This window comes from Physcomitrium patens, chromosome 11, assembly GCF_059467195.1.
Source record: "Physcomitrium patens ecotype Gransden chromosome 11, ASM5946719v1, whole genome shotgun sequence".
NCBI classification, from domain to species: Eukaryota; Viridiplantae; Streptophyta; class Bryopsida; order Funariales; family Funariaceae; genus Physcomitrium; species Physcomitrium patens.
Genome location: NC_143420.1, coordinates 9333128 through 9356601, shown reverse-complemented (window position 1 = coordinate 9356601; position 23474 = coordinate 9333128). Strand labels below are relative to the sequence as shown.

The window sequence follows — 23474 nt, the reverse complement described above, 5'->3', positions numbered from 1 at the left end:
CTGGCCAGTGCATCCAATCTAATCACAACTAGATCTTTCCCTTTTTATTGGCCAGTGCATCCAATCTAATCACAACTAGATCTTTCCCTTTTTATTGGCCAGTGCATCCAATCTAATCACAACTAGATCTTTCCCTTTTTACTGGCCAGTGCATCCAATCTAATCACAACTAGATCTTTCCCTTTTTACTGGCCAGTGCATCCAATCTAATCACAACTAGATCTTTCCCTTTTTATTGGCCAGTGCATCCAATCTAATCACAACTAGATCTTTCCCTTTTTACTGGCCAGTGCATCCAATCTAATCACAACTAGAGCTTTCCCTTTTTATTGGCCAGTGCATCCAATCTAATCACAACTAGATCTTTCCCTTTTTACTGGCCAGTGCATCCAATCTAATCACAACTAGATCTTTCCCTTTTTATTGGCCAGTGCATCCAATCTAATCACAACTAGATCTTTCCCTTTTTACTGGCCAGTGCATCCAATCTAATCACAACTAGATCTTTCCCTTTTCACTGGCCAGTGCATCCAATCTAATCACAACTAGATCTTTTCCTTTTTACTGGCCTCTGATAAGTACTGCATGAATGCATTCCACTTCATTTATAGGAGAATCTTGTGGACCGCAATTATTATCTTCTATCTTACTATACAATTGGATGTACTGGTTTTGGTTATTAAAATTAAATGGAGCATTGCACTATTGATATGTATGTCCCGATTGCTTATAATTTCCACATACTTGAGCATATTCATCACTAGCTCTTGGATTGGCACATTCACTAGTATAATGTCCTATCTGCTTGCAATGATAATATCAAAGTGATCTTCTTCCAAATCTATGAGGAATATTGGGTGTTTCTACTGGTATATATTGACTTGGCATGTTTTAGATTGGATGGATAAATGATCTTAGTTGTCTAGTTGATACTGTAGAATCTGAAATTAGTTTTTGAATGGATGGATATTGGGAATGTCCTTGCTGATTTTACTCAATACCTTGAAAATTGGGTCCACATTCTTCGTTGTACACTGAATTTTGAAAATTAAAAAAAATCCTATTTTGTTTATTCGAACGATTCCCACTCTAGCCAAACCTATTTCTTGTCTGGATTTGATTAACCTCCCACAAAGTTGGTTGAATCATGGTCTGATTACCGAACTATTGTTTCTTTTGTAAATTCCAACAATTGGTGGTGGTATGCTTACTTCCACAAAATGTACATTGCACAATCATTTGAGGTGGTGAAGAACATTCCATTATCAAATGGTCTTGTTCTTGACAATTATTGTACCAAATATTGGGATGCCTATTGGTCAATTTATGCCTCTTTTCCTTATCATTTGCTAGATTAATAGCCAATTCATCTATCTTCTTTGTCAAAGTTAACAACAAAGTCTCATTTGCATCCTTCGATACTATTTCATTAGGTAGCTCTTTTGTAGGTACTAGTTTTTTATATAAGAAGTATGAAAAATACAAAACTACTACTATTAGTGTTACAACCTATAATAGAGCATCATTAACTATTCCTTGTGGATTAGTACTAAGATTTGTACCGTAATCAATCGTTCTTGGATAACTGCCTACTACTTCATTCTAAGCTGGTATATGATAACGTCTTTGAGATGGAATCATCATGGCTCTTGTGGTTAGAAATTGATCATAATGACATTCTTCTCATATCTTAGCTCGATCAAATGAGGAAGCAACAATGGCCGGTTAGGCCTCCTTTACAAACATCTTCAATTCTGGTGGATATAAATTGTTAACCAATAAAGACAAAATAAATAAATCTGACATTTGATTATTTGGCCATTTATAAAGGATATGTGCTACTTGGCCATAATATGACTGCATTGCTTCTCTAGGTACCATTCTAGTATTCATTAATCTTTTCCTAAGATGTTCTTCAAATTCAATTGGTCAAAAATAGATTAAAAATGTATTTTTTAATGCCTCTTAATCAGGAAACTAGGCAAAAAGCTAGCAATTATACCATTCAAACATTGTATCTTTTAAAGTCGCCAACAGCCATCTCAACCAAATATCTTTAGTTCTACCATTATTAGCTATACATGTAGTCAAGAATTGAGATAAATGTTGATTTGGATCGACATCTGGAAAATCCCTAAAATTATATAATGGAACTATGCTAGTTATGCGATCGTCCACTGCACCCATTTGGATTGCAATTGGAACTGCTAGATCTCCCTATCGCCATTGAAGCTGACAATGTTCTACTTAATTCCTTATTAAAATAAACATTGTCTTCTCTAATTATCTTTACCAAACTTTTCAGCCTCCTTAATTTACTATTATTATCTACAAATAATTTTATTGATTGAATTAGAGGTAAAAATGATAAATTCTTGGCCGTAATTGGCAAGCAATTTATGCCATCTTAAGGAACTAGTCTTGCAAGAATTGGTTGTATCTACTATTGAGAAAGTATCCAATGGAATACCTAATTCTTCTGTGCCTCTTTCACTTTCAATTAAAGGACTGAAGAGATATGCTAGATTATTGACAAATTTTTTTCTAAATATTCTTGGTAATTTTTTTAATAGTACATATGTTTGAAATATTAAAGGTCTGTCACGTTCTGGGTATGCTTAGATATGCCGATAGACATGCAACCATGGTTTAATCTAACTTTATTGATGCTTCTATTTTAGATTATATTTTTGCTTGTCCTGCAATAATTTTTTTACTTGTGCTCTTTCATGTCTTCCTTTCAACTGACATATTTTTCTTATTGCAATGTTCTCATTCTTATTAATCGTAATCTTTCATCATATAATACTAAAATTACTTTCTATCTTTAATCTAACTATACATTTGGCTTCACTTTTGAACCAACATTAATTTTATAACTTCTTTGTACAACATTCAAAACCACTCATTTGGCAGTTAATTCCTAACATTCAATACTATTGTCAATCTTTAGTAGTGGCGCCAAAATATAATTGTCATTTTACTTATTCTTCAAATATCTTCCCAAAATAAACTTGTGAAGGAGAATTTGAACATGGAGAAAGACTATCCACATGAGTTTACACATTAAGGTCACACAATTAATTGTCTTCTGATCCACTAAAAACATCCAAGAATGCTACAATGTCTTCCACATTCTATCAATTCTTCTTCTAACAAATAAAATATTGTAATTGATAATTATATCTTATACATTCACTGTTTCTTCTCTTCTCCAAACTTATAACAACATGTAATATTGTACTATCTTAAAAGACTGCATAAAATATTCCATAATCCAATCACTAGAATTCTTCAAAACTAACTATCATTTCCAGTAATTTACTTTACTTAATTCCAAACTCCACAAGCTTCTTCTCGTAGAACACTCTCAACTCTCAATAATCAATGTATTATAATTCTTCCATTTATATCTATACTTCACAAATATCTTCAATTATCGACTTTTCAATTCTCCACTTATAATTTAATACACAATAAATTCAATTTCTCATTTGACATCATATAAATCAAATCTTTCTTTCATTACAAAATTTTACTTCACATTATTTAAAATCTATCCATTATCCTTCTTCTAGAAAAAATAAGAGGTAGCACCAAGCTTACCCCAGCTCATGACTATCATAGTCTGGCTCTTTCTACTTCTTCTTCAATCAATTTATACTTACTCTAAAATAGAGATTCCAACCAACATTTCTTACTTAACTATTTTTCTTAACTAAATCATTCATCTTACCTCTTGAATTGATTGTCCTATGGATGATTAATGAATTTTATCAATATCTAACCAATATCCTACAAAAACCAATTTTTATCCATTCTACATTGATCTTTGGAACACCTCTCCATGGCTTGAGCCTTCACGAGTTCATCAGACTCTTTCAAGAGTTAGATGCAAAACGGACACAACGCATCTCGAGTTTACATCGAAAACAAAACCCTGCCCTGTCACCAGCAAGAGTGTGTAAGGATCCTTGTGTGCATTCCTTCATACCTTCCTTCTAACGCACACAAACTACTCAGCCAATGGGGGAGTGGTAAGACGTTTGACTTGTGCAAATAGCAGCAGCCAAAGATGTGGCACACACGAGGTCCAGCCACTACGTACATCACAGGGGCTGAAAGCACAGCGAGCACATTTAGAGGGAAGTTGCTTCCATTGAGAGCCGAACGATATATCATCGTCACAAGATCGAAGGGTTCAACGGCTTCCGTTGTGATCGTAAGTCAGGTGGGGATGCGAGGCGGTGTGTAAAAGAAAATCGATTGACCATGCGGAGAAGCACTATGCGAGGTCGCGCAGTCCTCAACCCCTTGCCGCAAGATCCCACTTCATCTGTTTTCCTATCCTAGGAACCATAGAAAACAAGCGTGCTCCTCATCCCTCGCAATCTTGGACAGAGTTTTCCTGAAATGGAAACCTGTCGGAGATTGCAGGGACACAATCTCAGCTGCAATTGCTAAGTACAGAAACGTATGTGACTGACAGACGAGGATGCAGCCAGATGTGAAAGAGCAACCGCGACTCTCCCACAACAGCGGGAAAGCTGGCGGTACAGCGGGGGTACCTTACAGGACATCGTATTCAAAGATTCGTTATCATTCTTAACGACGATACCATCTGATAGAGCACTGGTGTAATCTCGATGTGATAGCCCGGTCGTGCGTGGAGTGTCAGCGAAAAAATGCTATGCGAATCAATGGGTCGTAATGGTCTTATGGTCTGTCCGGTGCACCTATTATGGGACGCTGATCGCCGTTGTGGTCGTGGATGTGAGCATGTGCACATTGCGCTGTCCAGGGCTGGCACAGATTTGCTCCACGACCTTGACATCTTCCATACTCTAATATGATCATAAAGATAGCAATGTATAATGTAAAAAAACTCAACAATGCACACAAATTAGACTGAGTTAAGAATTACATACAAAACTTCAAAAGAAGGCTAGATATTCTACTTTTATAAAAACATTAAATTTGTGGTCTTAAAGCTCAATCACTTGGTCAATTATTGTAGCCTCGATATACTAGCTGGATTGCAAAGGTTGAAATTGGCTATAATATAGACAGCTCTAAAGACACCAGCAAAAGAGCCATGGGTATTCTCGTCATAGACAAGTTTACCTACAAAATTATCAGCATAGCCTTAATAATAAATAGAGCCTAGTGGATCCGATTGAGTTGAATTCTATGAAGAGATTTGGATTTTCTAAACATCTAAGCTGCTAACAATGCACAGGATCAAAGTATATTATGGTAAAAACTCATTCTATCATTGTTAATCGACGGCTAGTGGATGGTATGTGGAGATTCTAACATGGTCAAAAGACCTCAGGACAAATCATCTAGATGTGAGCAACAACTAGCCGTTGATGAGAAGTTGATATAGAATCATTTCAAAGCCAGTCTATTATTGTACAATTTGTTTATATATATCATCTCCTTGAAATTCTCAAGGAGCAACTACAAATGTGACAAGGTAAGGATAATGGATTGATTATACATATATATATATATATATATATACACATAATAGCAATCTATACCAAGTAGTCCACAAGTATAGAATCCATGGTAACACCACATTATCAAATCACCTATTTGTGACTGCCAAGCTTGTGTTACATAAATATGAATTTTATTAGACTGTATATAAAATGAATGTTTGCAACCTGATGGATGATGAGATATGGGCAAAGATCTAAAAAAAATATGATTTGACCTAAGACACAAATCATCATCTTTTATTTTCCACCTCCTTAAATTCACACAGCACTATAAAACATACTACCAAAATTGCATGGAAGCAGTAAGGTGTAGTAAGAAGAAGGTCCAACAGAGTCTCAAAGATGTCCAATTGATCCTACAAACTGCCTCAAATAAAAAACATTACTAAGCTCAAGAAGAGGATAGCTATAATACACTTGTGCAAATCAAAGCATGAAAACTAGATGGCTGTAGAATTAAAACGTGCATCTATTGAAAAAATAAAGGAGATAACATGAAAAAAAGTTTTTCTAAGTAGTCAAAGATAAACCCACAAGAAATGCAATTACAAAAAAAATGAACAAATTTTGAATCTGCATTACTAATCTACAATAAATTGCCAACTCTTATATTTTTTTTTTCTAGTCAGCTATATGCAATCAAAGACCAAGGTAAGCAATGCCGAACTACAAAGGCAGAAATACTTGGCATTGTCCAATAATCTATTTTGTTGTGTACAATCAAGGCTATTAGTACACCAATCACTACTAAAAAACTATACATTGTCACATGTGCAATGGCAAAAAAAAAGCTCTTAGTCCAAACATGATTGTTATAGAATTTTTTACAAATAATTGAGAGTATACTAAAAAACTATACATTGTCACATGTGCAATGGCAAAAAAAAAGCTCTTAGTCCAAACATGATTGTTATAGAATTTTTTACAAATAATTGAGAGTATATTGGAGCCTATTATAGTTAAATTATTTGTATATTAATAGAATATGGTGCTTTACCATATAGGATAGCTTATAGACTTATTATGCTTTTTAAAGTCCATATTCAAACTAATATCAAAGCATTGTCATATGGCGTGATTTTTTATCTAGAAATACATTGGATACTTAGGTAAAGAGAGTTTAGCTTTAAGTTATTGGCCAAGTTCCAATAAGTGATATATTCTTATTATAAAGGATAAATAAATGTAATAATATTAAAAGATATTCTATTAATAAATTCTTTTATATTTAAGAATGCTTGTATAAAAGGCTTTCTAAAGCATCTAGAAATGCCTTATCATCCTTTACTATACCAAGTCATAACTAATCATTTGTCAATAAGCTTGATTTCTAATATGCTCAAAGAAAATCCATAACCTCCTTTGAAAAATCCATCTTAATATCATAATTTTTTCATAACTTCATATCTCCATCTTTTACAAATATATAAAGTCTTTACTCCCAATAATCCTTTTATTTTGTATAAAATGTCCAAATTGTAGCAAAATCCTTTTAAAATATTTTTCTCCCACAAAGGATTTTTTCTCTCCAAACTTTAGAAATTTATATCTCTTGATCCAATTGTTTTATTTTTATAAAGTTTCTAGATAATGTAGAATTTATCTTTAAGCTTTATTACAAAAAAATAAACCATAAATCTTCTTTTGATTGTTTGGTATCTTAGAAACCCTTGCAAGTACTCTAAATCCTAATTTACAAGCACTTAATTACTATTTTCTCTATATTTCAAAAACCAAGCCTCAAATGCCATAAAATTTGTGCATAAAATTTATTAACATGATAATACACATTTTTTGAATTTTTTTGTCAAAATCTTATCAAATTTCTCAAGATATAGCTCAAAAAACAACCACTAATAAATTGGGTCACTTATTGCCTTTAGATTGCAAGCATTGACTTCAACTTCCTATATCTTTCATCCAAACTTAGAATTCATCAAGAAATATGCAAAAATATTAGCTAAAAAAGTGTTCTCTTTGATTCCAATTGCCGATTCTTTATTACATTTTATATGTATTTATAATGTTCAAAAGAGTGAAAGTATGTACAAAACCAATACCTTAGCTTTGAGTGCCTATAACTCTTTTATAAAAATTCTAAATTATACAAAATATTTATTAAAACTATATCTAAAAATCTAAACTTTGTAGCCTTAGCCTCTCAAGTTCAAATGGCTTTGAGAGAATAATCCTAATCCCTAATATCACCTCAAGCATCCTCCTTGAAATCCATTGAGCATGAATTTTGGCCAATAGAAATGGAGATTTTTATCATCCATTTACATTCATTCTTATAGTTGGCCTAACTATCTCTTTTTATACAAAAATCCTTTTGTAATCCTTTTTCTAATAAATTTTATATAAAATGTGCCCTGAATACCAAATAAAAGAAATAAAATAAGATTTCAAGAATTACTAATATGTAATTAAGATGGCTCTTACTACATTGTATAGTAAATTATATATTAAATATATATATATATATATATATATATATTATTTTTACATGATAGCCAAACCACAACATGACAATAAATTCTTGTATAATTGATTGATTTCGGATAATATCATGTTAATTAATGAAATATTGACTTGAATAAGTAAATCCCCACAAGATAGCATATTCTTCAAATTTGATTTTTCAAATGCCTATGACCAAGTTGACTAGCACTTTTAAATTAATAGTATATATATGATAGGATTTCCATATAGCTTCATAAATATAATACATCTAATCTTTGAAAGAACAAATTCAACTAAGAACCTTAATGACAAAGCTACCAAATCCTTCTTCATTTGATGAGGTATCTACTAAAGATGCCTAATTATACCATATTCATTCATTCTAATTAAAAAGGCTCTCAATGCCAAAATCAAAAGAGAAGTGATCAATAGTTGCTAATTACTTATGTGTAACAAGTGATGCTGCAATATGCAGACAACACCTCGTACTTTGTATATTCAAATGAAGAAGAAGTGCATTGATTCATAACCATATTCTACACCTTTGCATCTATTTTTGAGTTTCTATCAATTAGATTAAGTCAAGGACATATTAGGTGAGTAAAAAAAATGCTTGGCTTATATGTAAACAATAACATTTGGGTAGATCTAGGTCTCATAAAGGCACTTAGCAAAACAACTAAGTGTCTTCTTTAAACTGCCCATCCAAATGTTAGATGTAGACAACTTCTTATGGAAGAAAATCCAAAAGAAATTATTATATTGATGCTCCATAAAATTGTTGTTAATTGACTAATGATTAGTGGTTGCATCAACAATCTAGCACTTTGTAGGAAATTTGGGCCAAATTACAAAAAGTAATTGCACATATAAAGGTGCTCCTCCAAACTATTTGTAGACCAAAAAGAAGTATTGTATTTGCCCTAAGGTTGCTTGGTCAACATGTATGCTGAAGAAGATTGTGAGTAGACTAAGTTTAATGGAACCTATGGATTCTATAGATTGTCTGCTTAATAAATGGGTTGTGAAGGCAACCAAATCCAGCTATTCCAACATAACCATCTTGCTTTGATACCAATTGGCAGCCTGTCAACGTCATACATAAGAAAAATAGCAATTCAACATCAATTGAGCTACAGTGGAAAAACATTATCAATCAATTGGGTCAAATATTTGAAACCAAATTGAAAAGGCTTGGCAGTGTGTATCAAAATTCTTTTAGTAGCATTGATCACAATTGCACACAAAAATGATTAATATTAGAATTTGGTTCAGCCCAGAACTAGTTACAGCAGTCTAGCCAACATTTACAAGGGAAAGAACAGCAACATTGTTAAATCTTGGTTGTTGATACATCTATGATTACAAGGCCATTGTGTAGGACCAATTCTTCACAAGGGGTGAGGCTAGTTCATGATTTAACATGCTAATAGAATAGAACCAATGCTAAAATATACTCATTGAGGCCATCCAGAGGGAGTTTGATGCTAAATTACAAATAAACCCTCATACAACCCATGCTGGCAATTGAATCAGCCTATATGCCAAAATATGCAAATGTATCCAGTATTTTACTCTCCAGCTGGATTTGAATTCAATATTTTTGATAGCAGAACTATGCACCAATATCTACAATGTTGGACATATGGACCACATGTTACATCCTATCTCCAACATGGATTAATAAATCTTGGCCAGTCCACACCTTTGCACAGCTAGTGCAATTGACATCACATGCAAGGACAACATTGTATACTGACTTGAGATTGTTACAGTCATTACTGTAACAAGGAGAAACAATAAACATCGGTTCCATTACATTTATGGACCGCTCGAAGACCTCATCTTTGACCTTAAAAAACACCGTTGGACTATGTCTATGCCATTTTTTCAATTCACAACATCAGAAGTGTGGATGTGGATTATCAACCTAAAAAATCCAAGTTCTCTATGCAACACCAGATGATACACTAAGCTCCAGAATGACTGCCCAATGAAATGGAAAAATTTATGGCACTCTCATAGAACAAAGAAAGAAGCAACATTTTTGTGGAGTTTTTGGCATAAAGCAATTGCAGTTAATGTATAAAAACAAAAACTCAGTGATATAATTGACACATCCAGCCTCTTCTACCCAAGAGTGAAAAAATCTATCTTCTATTTATTCTAAACATGCCCACTAGAAAAGAGAATATGGAAATAGTGCATCAAGATCCTACATGTCATATGAGGCCAAGCTCAACAGTCCAACCACATGTTCCAATTTTACATGGGTCCAATGCATATTTGCTAATGAATTACCCAAACAATTTGGGCGATTTAATGCAATGTGGACTCTTTGTCAAGGTGTGGCCATTTGAAAAATGTGGCTGGAATGAAATGATCAAGTATTCAACAAAGTTGATTGGCCATTAGAAAAGATAACTACCAGGATGTGGCAAGGCTTCACTGACTATGGCAAGATTGCCTGGAACCAATGCCTAAATATTCTAATTGAAGCCTCAGATGGCTGATATAAAAACTTTGATTCATGGTGGAGAAATAACAGCATAGAATACAGTAGGCAGGGTTGGAAACTCAGATTGCTTCCTAGCAGAAACCAAAATAGTCTTAGAATAGTTCTTTGGCAATGAGGTTGTACAATAATTTTCTTTGGGTCCCAAAAGTGTCATGGTGTGGTTGGGATTTTTAAGTCCTGGTTAGACCAACATTTGTTATGGTACCCCTAAAATTTTTGCTTCATTTGTGCCAAAAAGAAAAGTAGCTAAGTATTAAATTTTATTTAAACTTGTAGAAGAGGTTTGTAGAGTAAAATTTTTAATCTGTATGGAAAAGAATCAGAAATCCAAGGGGAGTTGGATGTTTTTGGAAGCCATTAAAATTCTACATGCGAACGTCTCGGAGAACTATATGGAACGTCTTAGAGAACCACAGGGAACGTCGAGGCAAATGTGAATCGACGAGGAGGACGACTGTGACGGTCAACGTCAATCGGCACCAAGCCACGGCGGTTCCAATCGGAACAGTCGTCGTCTTGAGCCTATGGACACCGCTACCACCAACGCCATTTCGGAGCCTTCTTGCCTGCCCCGTGAACCGATTGAATTTTGCAGTTGCGAATCGAAACGGGTGCCGCGATTCATTCTCCGAGCTCCCGGAACTGCCTTTCGTTTCCCTCCACCTCAGCAGATTGCGGTCAATCCCATAAGTCAGCTTGATCAGCCGGTGGAATTTATAGTTCAGCTTAGGATGGCAATCGCAAGTGGAGTTGAGGACTAAAAGGGGAGAAACTGATTTCCTGTTTGAGTTTTGAGCTTGTACTTTTTCAGCGATTAGTGATATACAGGAACCTCCTAGAATTTTATAGAGTGGTTTATGAGTTGGTTTTCGAGGTTTCTTGCCTGATCTCCTACTTAGCCAGGAGATTAGCATGTTCTTAATTAGGAGATTAGCTTAGTTCTAAGTTAAGAATTCTGACGTCTCTTAGCTAGGAGATTAGCTAAGAGATGTCAGAATTTTCCAGCCGGTGTCAGTTATATCAGGAGGATATGTTGGAACACGCGCAGGATCTTACACATATTTCAAACTGTGAATGAATCAAATTTCGATGCTTTGAGACTTGAAGACCACGTTGTTAATTTTGCACTCTTATCTCTTTGTCTAAGCTGCATTTCTAAATTCAATTTCTTATTTGCAGGAAGAAGAAATCCAAAAGGGTTGAAATATTCTCTCTAGTCAGAAAATCAAGTGTTAGTTATGTGGAAAAAGAAGAAGAGCAAGGGCAACTCCCCAGATTTGAAACCTTCTTCATCCGAGGCCGCCGACACCTCAAGAGCTTGCCCAAGTGAGCCTTGTCCAATCCCAAAACGGGCTTCTCCCCAAACTTACAACCTGACCAAATTAGAAATGAAGAAGTTCGAACGCAAAATCGAGAATATGTTGAGATGCTTTGTTGGGGAAACGACGACAAGTATTCCAAAATACTATTATGAGGGAACCCGTTTAGCGGAAAATTGTTCGAGAGGTATGAAGAAGCGGAATCACCTCCTGGCAGCGGCAGTAAGAGCTTACAATCAGGAAAAGTGGCTAGAGCCTTGAGCAATCAATTACTTCGTCATGAATTTGGGGGAACTCCTGGTTTTGAACCTAGAGAATGTGGACCAGGAAGAAAAGAGGGAATAGCTTGAAGCAGGCGAGAACGCTATTAGCCATCAAATGCTATCCGAATGTTTTGTAGAATTAGGTGTCATCAGATGAGTGCATCAAAGATGCCTAGGAGACATATTTTGAGGTAGTTGATTAAATGTCGAGAAGAACTGTTGCTGATCTGTAAGAAAGAGAAATTAGACTAGAAGATAAGTTGGTGAAATGTTACGGTATACCAGTGAGAGAGGATGAGTGTTTTGGAATAAAGCGGATGACTGGGTAGCAGGCCGAGATCATCGAAGCACTTCAACCAAAAGTCGAGAATTTGATAGTGCAGGTCAAAGTATTTTTGTTTCATTGTTTCAGACAACAGACTGGAGCAAGACTTGCCTGATCCATGAGGAAGGATTAAAGAGCTTTAAAAACAGTTAAATGAGTTCGAACAGTCTAAGGTATAGATCACGCATGAAAAGTCTCAACTTGCAACTTCGTCGATTTGTAACGAGGAGTTTCATGTTCTCTGAGTATCTTCAGCGATATTATGTTCTAGTTTTTAAGTTCTATGACGATCTTGTTTTTTGTTCTAGGATTAGATTTCAGTTGAGGTGGATGGGCCCAGATTGGTAACAAATGGAAGTAAAGTGGCATCTAGTTAATAACTATAAGAACTTGGTTCAAATCTTGTGTATTCATTACTGTTATCGTAGTCAAAATAGATCACGTCTTGTCTCATGATCAGATAAACTTCAATCAAAATGCTGACAGCTGATAAAGCAACTGCTCGTTGTAGCAGATTCGGATATGAACACAGTGGTTGGCTTAAAATGTTCTGATAAATGCATATGTGGACTATCATGCAAATTTTTGCACGTGTTCACTCAACGGTAAGTTATGCATGTCTCCTAAATTTGATGGTGATCTTATCAAATTCATTTTGCTCCGCCGTGTGAAGCTTTCTTTTGTTTTAATTATATGATGATGGGAGTGTTTTAAAGCTGACAATTTTACTCTTTGGTTCTTATCCTCAACTTGGATTTAAGAATTTATCCATTGCGGCACCTTGAAGAGGTACATTTGTTTCATTTTTTCCCAGACCTGTTGAATCTTTTTTAATGTGAAGTGCATGTGAACCAACAGGTTTGGGTTTAAATACCTGCCAGGTTTACGAACTCTGCCACTAGAACCGGCTTGTCTAACATCCTTACTCCTAAATTTTGGATGCAGCACTGTTTATGATTATCAACCTCATTTTATTTATTGATTTATTTATTTATTTTTATCACCAAGCTAATCACTCCAAGGCTCAACTGACGTATTACTTTTCGTGCACAACATGAAGTGCAGTAACATCGTTCATCTTCATGAGATATCCAACTTACGCTTTGGTTTGCGGCCCAAGGAAAGAAGATCACAAGGCTTTGTACCCAAGCTCCACCAGCTGGATGAACACCCTAATCGTAAGGGTAAATTAATATCAAGAAGGTCAGTGAGCCTGGTGTCAAGTCTCGCCTTCTTCTATCAGAAAGTCAGTACAGCCTATAACCTAGATAACCATACACGTAAAACAACTTGCAACAGCAAATAGCTATGAAACTGATAACAAATTAGTATACTACACAACCTGCAATCCAAATTGTTGCAGACAATCAGGATTTCACATTTAGACGACAACTTGAGGTGACCCAGCTAGATTATCTACACGAGCAATACCAGTATGATTCTTGTATATTGTATTCAATATATTGTTTCAATCTTTTTAAGTCACATTGCTTTGGTTACTTGTGATTGTTGCTCACGATGTTTCTATGTATTCAATGTCTTTCAGTGTGGATATTATATATTTTATTTTATTTCTTGTAAAAAATATTTCTTTATATTATAAAAATCAAAAAATAATAGTGATTAATTTTTATCATTTACTTATAATAGATGAATTCTTACAAGAAGAATGTATTATTTGCATGAAAAAAAAGTTATATATTAAGATCTAAAGCTATATTTTAAACCTATTCAATATTATAGATGACAATAATTCTAATAATAGTTTTAAGTATTCTTTTGTGAAGTTTATTGATTTAATTTATCTAAGATTCTTATAGAAAGGTCTCTAAATATTTTAAGAAAATCATAACATATATGGAACTTGAAGATAAAATATTGTAGAAGCTTTAAAACAATATATTATAATTTATCAAGACATAGTGTAATCAATAAAGTAAAACTATTAAAAAAAGATTTAAAAAATTAAAAGACCAAAGTTACTTTTAAATTCCATTGATCTTAGTAAATTAATCTAAGAATTTTATATTTTGAATCCTTTACAAAGATCAATTATTTATAATATTTGTAAAAAAATCAGAATAGATATTATATATATATATATATATATATATATATAATATACATATATTTGATAGAAATTAGTGTTATTACAACATCTTAATTTGTAGCATGTAGGAAAGAAGAATACAATAAAGAATAAATCAAAGTATATATATGTTGATGTAATATTGAAAAATATTATACTAGAAAGTTGTCACAGACATACATATTTATTCTAATAGTTACCTAAGTAATATGAATAGATAGAAGTAGGTAAAAATAAATTAATTTCATAATATCTTTTAAGAAAGCTTCATAGAGGCTTTATAGATGTGATTTTACCTTTATACATGTCTATAGGTGATTAGTAGATTAGAAAATTGGCCAACAAGTTAGCCATGTATCATACATATTGGTAGCTTGAGGTACAAGCTAATAATGTGGCACACATATAGGAAACTTGTCTTGCAAGTTAAGACATGTGTCTCACAAATTGGACATGTATTGGAGGTCCTATAAAATGTTACTACATAACTTTTAGGTAGATAGTATATATAGAGGGAAGAATAAAGCCTTCTTTACTCTTGTCAATTCCTTTGTTATTTCTAATCTAGTTTTAAGGATCTCTAATTTTCTTAACTTTTGGCAATAGCTATTCTAGTTTCTTTTTAACATACTTATTTTTTTATTTTTATTTTTTCATCTTTCTTTGAAAAACATTTTACTTGTTTATTTGCCTCCATCAAGTTTTTGACCTTGACAAATTGATAAGATTACACTTATAATATCAATACTTTGTATCTTCTTGATTAAGAGTAGATTATTCTTTTTTCTTAATAAGATATAGGTATATTAGAAGTTATAAATTATCCACTTTTAAATTGATATTATTTTTAAAATTTCTTTTTTTTTCAATCTTCTCTTCTATTTGAGAGATACTAGATATTTATTTTTATTTTTATTATATAATGATGGCAAAGCTTGTTAAAATGAGACATGCAATGATACAAATACAAGACCAATGGAGAGAGTTAATGCTTTCTATGCATCAATTTAATTTACCACCAAAAGGAGCAATAAGATTGATAGGAAGTGAAGATATAAAGACGATTGGAGCTGCTTCAATATCTACACCAAATTATACTACTCTTTTTATATTAAAAAATCATTCAAGTATTAGAGAACCAAGAATTATCTTATATAAAAAGTTTGATGGCATAAGATCAAAATTTCAAGGATTCATGAATCAAGTACAATTGGTGATTGAACTTCAATTCTAAAGTTATTCAACTCTAAGATCATAAGTCAGGTTTATTAATACACTTCTTTTAGATTCTACGTTATTATGATTTTTACCTTTTTTTGAAGGACGTAATCTAATATTAAATAATATAGGAGATTTTTTTATAGAATTTTGATTCATATATTGTTGTCATGAAGGATTATATTTATATTATAAAGAACCTAAACATATTACTCAATATTTTCCAAAGAAGTGATGCAATGATAAAATGAAGAGTATAATTATCAAAGAAGATGGTATGTTAAAAAACAAATTTTTTCAACTACAATAGGGATTGTGCTGCTAGAACCGTATACAACACCTAGTAAAGGTCCTATTTTTTCCTCAAAATTATCCTTTTGTTATATAATAGATATTAATTTGGACTTAAATATCTCAAAGTCTTTGCCTTGCTAGATTCAAAAGCCTTAGCTTATTTTTTAAATGAAGAATTTATTAAAAGATATAAGACACCTTTAGTAAAGAAAACTAAATTTATTCATATAGAAGTCATAGATGGTTATCTGTTGTCTTCTAAAGATGTTATTTATAAAATTCTTTCTATAAAAGTAGCAATTAATAGTCATAATAATTTTTTAATATTTAATATCATTAGATCTTTCTTTAATCCAATCATATTAGGTTTATTGTGCCTAAATACATATAATCTTTAGATAAATTAGATTTCTCATAATCTTAACTTTTTTTGAAAATTTAACTAAGAATATTATTAATCAAGTAAAAAGTTATAAATCTAATACAATTGAATTTGTATTTGTAGGTACAAGAATTTTTTTGTATACTAAAAAAAAAAAAAAAAAAAAAAAAAAAAAAAAACCTCTTATGTTATTTATGCTATACATATTTTTAATGGTGGAAAGACTTCAAAGAGAATTTTAAGCCAATATTAAGATTTAAAAGATATTTTAAAAAAAAAGAATATAAATACTCTTCCAAAATTTCATCTATATGACTAATCAATTGACTTTTGAGACAGAGCTTAGTTATCATTTGGACCAATCTATAGTTTATCACAAAATAATTTGGCTAAATTTAAAGAATATATTAAAAAGAATCTTGCCAAAAAATTCATATGCCACTTCAAATCTTTAGCAAGAATTTCAATCACATTTGTGAAGAAAAAAATAAATCATTGTAGATGTGTGTTAATTATCAAGGATTCAAATTCTAATGAATGATTTTTTATCAGATTTTTTGGACAATTTTATTGTCTGTTATCTAAACATCATTTTAATCTAGTCTAAGAATATAGAGGAATATGAATTTCATATTTATTGTATATTACAAAAATTAAAAGATATAAGGCTCTATTTCAAGATAAAAAGGTATGTATTTCATACTACTCAAGTCAACTTTTTAAAATACATCAATTCAAATGATGGACTCATGATGCTAAGAAAGTTCAAACTATTATAAATTGGAAGATTTCAAAAATGGTATGAGATATCTAATATTTTTTGGAATTTGCTAATTTCTATGAAAACTTTATCAAGAACTTATTTCAAGTTATAGCTTGACTTATACATTTGACTTATGAAGATAAACTTTAGTGGAATTAAGAAGAAGAAGCAGCATTTGAAGTTTTGAAAACATCTTTTGTTTTTGCACCAATCTTATACTGCATTAACTTTTTCAAGCCATTCTTTATGAAAATATGCATATTAAACTTTGCTTTAGGTGCCATATTGTCACAGAAGAAAACAAATGATAAACTTCACCCAGTAGCTTTTTATTTAAGAAAAGTTTTAGCAACTGAGATTGACTACAAGATCCATAATAAAGAACTTTTTGTAATTGTGGATTTGTTTTAAGAATGGTGCCATTATCTAGAAAGAAATTTTAATCCATTTACTATGTATATAGATCATAAAAAATTTAAGTATTTTATATTAGTCCTTATTTTGAATTATTGCCAAATTTATTAGAATATATCTTTATAAAGATTTGAATTCAAAATCACTTATTAGCCACAAAAAATAATAAAGATTATCAAATATTCTTTTTAGATGATCTTATCTTATACCAAAAGAAAGAAATGAAACTTTTGATTAATAATGAATAATTTTCTTAAAGCTAGAAATATTTCATCTTTAAGCAATGAAATCACCACTAATTATTGATTCAATTTTTTTTAAGTAAGTTCAAATAAGTATATCCTTTAATCCTTTCATTCATGATATTAAAGAAAAAAATTCAAAATTTCATGATACTTCTAAGTTTGAATTTAAGAAAAATCTACTCTATTTCAAGGATAGCTTATATTTTCTAAAAGATTGAGCATAATTACGTATTCTCTAAGCTTGTGACAACTTTCTAATAACAAGACATATTGGATATCATTAGACTGTAAAATTAATATTAAAATTTTTTGATAGCATCAAATATAGAAGGTAGTCAAAGATTTTGTATAATCATGTGACATTTGTTCAAGATCAAAAACTTCTTGTCATCAACCTTGTAAACTTTTTTAGCCATTATTTATTTTAAAATAAACATGGTCTTTTATTTTTATAGATTTTAACATCAATTTTTTACTCTCAAGTTTCTATAATTCTATATTTGTAATAATAAATTGTTTCACCAAGATGGCATATTTTGTACCATGTATAAAATCTATTACATATAAAAAATAACTAAACTTTTCTTTGACAACATCTATTGCTATGATGGATTATCTAAGGATATCATATTGGATAAAGGGGCTTAATTTATACTAAGATTTTAGAAAATCCTTTTTAAGATTTTAAAGGTAGATATAAAACTATCTTTAATTTTTTATTTTCAAACTAATAAAAAAATAAAATAAATAAATCAACTTATTAAGGCATACAACAATGAAAGTAAAACTAAAAGAAGCTCAAGAATAACAAAAGATCAATGTCGATGTCTATTGTAAGGAACAACCTCAATTCTATGGTGGTGATAAAGTATAATTACTTTGTCATAATATCAAGACTATTTGCTCTTGTGACAAATTGGATTATTATATACTTGAACCATTTCTTATATATGAATAAGTCAATTTAATTACTTATTGATTACAACAACTAGAATTTATAAAAATCCATCTTATATATCATATATCTCTTCTTAAGCCATATAAGACAATGAATATTTTGGAAAGAAGACAAATACTATCACCTCCTATAAAAGTTGATAATAATCAAAAGTTCAAGATAGAAGAAGATTTAGATGCAAGTGTCAAAGACAAGAACTCGATGAAAAAATAATTCAGACAAGTGAGCCTTCACTCAAAGAGAGATAACAAAATATATATAAACAAGTATAAATATTGAAACAGAAATTAGAATGGCTATTGCCAAAAGACAAGAAAACTAGAGACCCTTGAAACTAGACTAGAAGCAAGAAAGGAGTTGACAAGAGTGAAGAAGCCTTCACTCTTGTCTCTATATATACTATCTAACTAAGGGCTATGTGGCGACGTTCTATAAGACCTCCAATATGTGTTGACTTTGTAGGACACATGCCTTGACTTATAAGGCAAGTTTTTCTACATGTGGGCCACATAGTTAGCTTGATCTTCAAGCTAATAACATGTATGGCACATGGCCAACTTGTTGACCACGTTTCTAATCCAAAAAGTCAATTAAAGACACCTATGAAGTCAAAGCAGCGTCTAGGAATTTTCTAGGAAGCTTCCATATTAAATATTATAGAATTAACTTACTTTTATCTATTTTTACTTACTTCTACCTATTTCTATATGTAATTATTAGCTTACATGATTATGGCCGTGACATTACCCCCATTTTTAGGGACGAGTTCCATGAGGAGCGGTCATCATATGTTGAGGAAATCTATGATGCGACGAATTGTATTCGCCACATACTTTGATCTCTGTTCTCTTCGAAGATGATTGATAGGGCCTCTCAATCATCGGTAGTGTCCCATACTAGGGCGGGAAGACCACCCAGTTATTTGATCATTGTTGAGGCCTTCGTAACTTCCTTCGAATAAAATATTTGGAACACCATTAGGAGTTGTTCCTACCTCTAGCACAATCACCAAACATCGGGAGTCCCTTCCCAAATCGTGATACCAAACGCGTTGTATCTCACCATCTATTCGAGGAAGAACATGTCGTTCTTGAAGATCTTCATCTCAATTGCGTCGTCTTGAAGGTTGTGACAATCGTAATGTCTCGTCCGGCAGGTCAGCAAATGAAGGCTCTTGAGTTGAATCCGTTGGTTGTTGGTTCTCCATCTCCTGAGCGCCACTACTACAACGAAGCTATGAACAAGAATTGAAAGTAGAATGTTATCTTGCCTAGATGTTGTTTCTTTTATAAAAAAGGTTTTCATCTTGATTTTGATGGATGTCGTCAATAAAAAGCCTCCACCGCCTTTGCTGCATTTGTAAGATTTTTTATTGGCTCCCATGTGCATTCACTAATACCATATCCACACCAATGGATAAGATATTCTAATTTATTTCGGCGTCGCCTTGAATCTAAGACTTCTTCTATTTCAAACTCTTCATTATTGTCCACTTCTATAGGAGGAGGTGGAGTTTGTCGTCTTCTTGGTATGTCCACTATCTTGTATGGTTCAAGAAGAGACACGTGGAATACTGGATGGATTTTTATTGACTCTCGTAGATGTAAACGATATGTAACTGGATTGATTTGTGCAGAAATAGAAAATGGTCCCAGCCTTTGATAGTCCAAATTGTCACAAGGACGAGTGGTCTTGATATTATGACGAAGTAGCCATACCTTATCACCCAAGACGAATGATGGTTGTTCCTTTCGATAGACATACGTATTGGCCTTTTGTTGTTCTTGAGCCTCTTTTAACTGCGCTTTCATCGTTGCATGTAGCTGTGATAAATGAATTGCCAAATCTTTCGCAACAGGATTATCAACTTTTGAAAAGTCAAAAGTATCAAGTCATGGATGATAACCATAATTAGCAAAGAAAGGTGTTTGTTTTGTAGAAGAGTGTACCGTGCTATTGTAAGCAAACTCTGCTAATGGCAAAAGAGTTGTCCAATCATCTTGTTGGTAATTAATGGTACATCTTAAATATTGCTCCAAAACTTGATTAACACGCTCCATTTGTCCATCAGTTTGTGATGGAATGCCGAAGATAGTTTTATATCCACTTTAAGAATCTTGAAAAGAGTCTGCCAAAATCTTGATACAAATTGAGTTCTCCTATCTGATATAATATCCTTGGATAATCCATGATAGCGATAAATATTGTCAAGAAAGAGCTTAGTTGTTTCTTCACCTGTGATAGATTTTGTACATGGTACAAAATGTGCCATCTTGGTAAAACGATCTACTATCACGAATATAGAGTCATAAGAACCTGAGATTGGAAGATCCGTAATGAAGTCCATAGAAACAGAAGACCATGGTTGTTCTGGAATGGGTAATGCCTGAAGAAGTCCAAAAGGTCGATGACGAGGAGTTTTCGATCTTGAGCAAACATCACATGATTGTACAAAATCTTTAACTGCCTTCCACATTTGAGGCCACCAAAAATCCCTAGATATCAGCTCCAAAGTCTTATTATATCCAAAATGTCCTGCTGCTGGGAAGTCGTGACGAGCTTGAAGAACTCGTAAACGTGCTTCTCCTTCTGGAACATGTAGGCGTCCTTCGAAATAGAGTAGGTTGTTCTTGAATTCAAATTTAGATGGATCATGAGATTTAGAAGAATTATTCTTGATATTATGAACAAGAGGATCTGAAGACATACTTAACTAGACTTGCTTAAGAAAAGTTAAATCAACGGTCAATGTTGATTTTATTGCTCGAAGATGAAATTGTTCCGGCTTCAAGAGAACCGTTCTTTGTTGCTCAAAAGTTGCATCTCCTTCTTTTGGTGCAAGATAAGAACGTCTAGACAAGGCATCGGATAATCCTTATTGTTTTCATGGCCGATAAGTGATGATTAACTCGAATCTTGATAAAGACATGCTCCAACAAGCTTGGCAACGATTTAATACGCGTGCTGACATAAAATATTCGAGGTTCTTGTGATCCGTATATATGGTGACTGGACTAGAAGCGCCTTCTAGATAATGATTCCATTCTTGAAAAGAATCCACAATTACAAGAAGTTCTTTGTCGTGGATCTCATAATTGATTTTTGCTGCTGAGAATTTTCTTGAATGAAAGGCTACTAGATGAAGTTTGTCATCTGTTTCCATTTGTGATTAAACCGCACCCAGAGCAAAGTTTGATGCATCTGTTTCCATAAAGAATGCTTTGGAAAAATCAACACGATACAAGATTGGTGCAGAAACAAACGTTGTCTTCAAAGATTCAAAAGCAACTTCTGCTTCTTGATTCCATTGGAGTTTGTCTTTACAAGTCCAACGTGTAAGTGGAGCTGCAACTCGAGAGAAGTCTTTGATGAAGATTCGATAGTAGTTGACAAATCCCAAAAAACATTGGACATCTCTTACCATTTTTGGGATCTTCCAGTCTATAATAGTTTGAACCTTCTTAGGATCCATCATAAGTCCATCATTTGAAATGATGTAATTTAAGAAATCGACTTAAGTAGTGTGGAATACATACTTTTCTATCTTGGCATAGAATCATGCATCTCTTAATTTTTGTAACACACAACGAACATGAAGTTCATGTTCTTCTGGATTCTTAGAATAGATCAAGATGTCATCTAGATAACATACTACAAAATCGTCCAAAAACTCTCAAAAAACATCATTCATTAGATGTTGAAAAGCTGCTGGTGCATTTGTAAGTCCAAAAGGCATGACGTTGTATTCAAAATGTCCATACCTAGTTCGAAATGTAGTCTTCCATTCATCTCCTTCTTTGATGCGTACTAGATTGTATGCTCCTCGAAGATCTATTTTTGTATAGATCTTAGCTTGATTTAGCTGATCAAAAAGTCCGGATATTAAAGGTAGTGGATATCTATTTTTGATGGTAATTTTGTTGAGTCCTCGATAATCAACACACATCCGCAATGATCCATCTTTTTTCTTCACAAATAGAATTGGAACTCCTGCCGGAGATTTAGAATGGCATATGAAATTCTTGGCTAGATTTTCTTCAATATACTCCTTGAGTTCAGCCAACTCATTTTGTGATAAACTATAGATTGATCCGAATGGCGATTGTGCTCCTTCTTGAAGGTCAATTGAGCAATCATAGGGACGATGTTTCGGGAGTATATCCGCCTTCTTTTTTTCGAAAACATCTTGAAATTCTTGATATTGGCTTAGAATGCCACTTGAAGTCTTTTCACTAGTAGGAACGGGTGTAGCATAAATAATGTATGGTGATTCTTTCATAGCAGCATGCAAGAAAGCTTTTGCACCTATGAATACGGGTTTAATTGAACTGGACTTATGACTCTCTACTTACTTAGCTACACTGTTAGTTATACTTTTAGAGAAAGTGAGAGTTCAAGAAATTCAGTCTATTTGAGGGTTGTATTTTTCTAACCACGATAAACCTAAAATGATTGGATTAGAGGGAGATCTAATGATATTAAATACTACAAAACTATTATGACCATTGATTATTACTTCTATAGGAAGGGTTTCATGAGTAATATCTCCAGAAGACAATGTGCGACCATCTATGACTTCTACATGAACAGGTTTAGTTTTCTTTACTAAAGATATGTTATGTCTTTTAGTAAATTCTTCATCTAAAAAACACGCTGAGGCTCCTGAATCTAACAAGGCAGAGACTTTGTAATGTTTAGGTCCTAAAATAACATTTA

The 23474-nt window shown here is 32.7% G+C and overlaps 1 long non-coding RNA gene across 6 annotated transcripts; it reads left to right on the top strand.

Annotated features, from left to right (window-relative positions):
- Nucleotides 1-11006: 11006 nt before the first annotated feature.
- Nucleotides 11007-14665, top strand: LOC149988143 (uncharacterized). 6 transcript variants are annotated; one of them, XR_016505497.1, is made up of 6 exons: nucleotides 11007-12568; nucleotides 12910-13000; nucleotides 13157-13184; nucleotides 13456-13598; nucleotides 13759-13828; nucleotides 14046-14665. It is a non-coding gene; the product is annotated as an uncharacterized LOC149988143 (long non-coding RNA). The 6 variants fall into 6 exon arrangements; XR_016505496.1 differs by having other exon boundaries at nucleotides 13942-14665; XR_016505495.1 differs by lacking the exon at nucleotides 14046-14665 and having other exon boundaries at nucleotides 13759-13880.
- Nucleotides 14666-23474: the final 8809 nt, after the last annotated feature.